The sequence below is a fragment of the Egretta garzetta genome, unplaced genomic scaffold, assembly GCF_000687185.1.
Source record: "Egretta garzetta isolate BGI_Z169 unplaced genomic scaffold, ASM68718v1 scaffold43, whole genome shotgun sequence".
In the NCBI taxonomy this organism is placed as follows: Eukaryota; Metazoa; Chordata; class Aves; order Pelecaniformes; family Ardeidae; genus Egretta; species Egretta garzetta.
The window spans coordinates 1,653,725-1,654,985 of record NW_009259047.1 but is presented as its reverse complement, the minus strand read 5'-3'; positions in this window follow the sequence as shown (position 1 = coordinate 1,654,985).

The window sequence follows — 1,261 nt, the reverse complement described above, 5'->3', positions numbered from 1 at the left end:
GGATCTGGCAGTCCCCTCTGTGGCTGGGAGCATGGTGGAGGAGCACCAACACACCCCGCCTGGCACATGCCTTACTGCCCAGACGACATCAGTTAAATCGTCTAGCATTACCTCACTAAATATGTGAGGCTTTTAATAAAATTACCCAACAGAACTCAGTAAAATTAATTGAGTCATCATGATCCATAGGATTTGATTTGCCTTCATTATTGGGATTTGCAAGACTGCAGCCTTCTCTCACTCAGTGACATCCTCATCGATTTTTCTTGATACCTGCCACCTTCATACCCAAGTACAGCAAATTCTGCAATCGTACATATGTATACCTGCAACATCTATAGGAAAGAGGGGGAAAATCTTTTTAGTAGGGCCAGCAGTGACAAGACAAGGGGTAATGGTTTGAAACTAAACCAGGGTAGGTTTAGACTAGATATAAGGCAGAAATTCTTTACAATGAGGGTGGTGAAACACTGGAACAAGTTGCCCAGAGAGGTGGTGGCGGCCCCATCCCTGGAAACATTCAAGGCCAGGCTGGACGGGGCTCTGAGCAGCCTGATCTAGTTAGCAGTGTCCCTGCTCCCTGCAGGGGGGTTGGACTAGATGACCTCTAGGGGTCCCTTCCAACCCAAAACATTCTATGATTCTATGATTCTATCTAACTCTCAGTCCTGTGTGTTGCTGTAAGTTTGTTGACATCTCACCTCTTTTTGTTCTTTTGTTTTGGTACAGGAGAAGAGGTCAGTTTGTATGTTGCCTTTCATAATTTGAAATTTTCATCCTAATTTTTTTCCAGGTTAAGCAACAATAATTTTCAATATTATCAACCTTGTTCTCGTTTTGTTCTTAAAGATAAGGTGACCAGAACTGGTTCAGCTGATTAAAATCTCATTTTTAATACAACATACATTTTAATTTCTAGTGATTAATAAGTCTCTAAAGAATATTCAGCTCCATTCTCTATAAAATTACCTTTACTGGTCCCCATTCTCTTTATATTTAGCTTTGTTGAAAGGATCCTGTTGGAGCATTCACTGTAAATAATGACAAACGTCTAAACATGAGAAAAGTGAAGAGATTGAGGATTATTTTTATCACTTTGTCAAAAGCTTGGGTGTTATAGTCCAGGTCAAGAAATAACAAATTGATTCCCGACAGAAAAGAGGCTTAAAATGCAGTAGACAGGATGGCTGTTATGACTGGAAAGCTACCGTCGCAGAGAAACAACAGCAATTAGGACAGAAAAGATTTATTTTTAATAGAT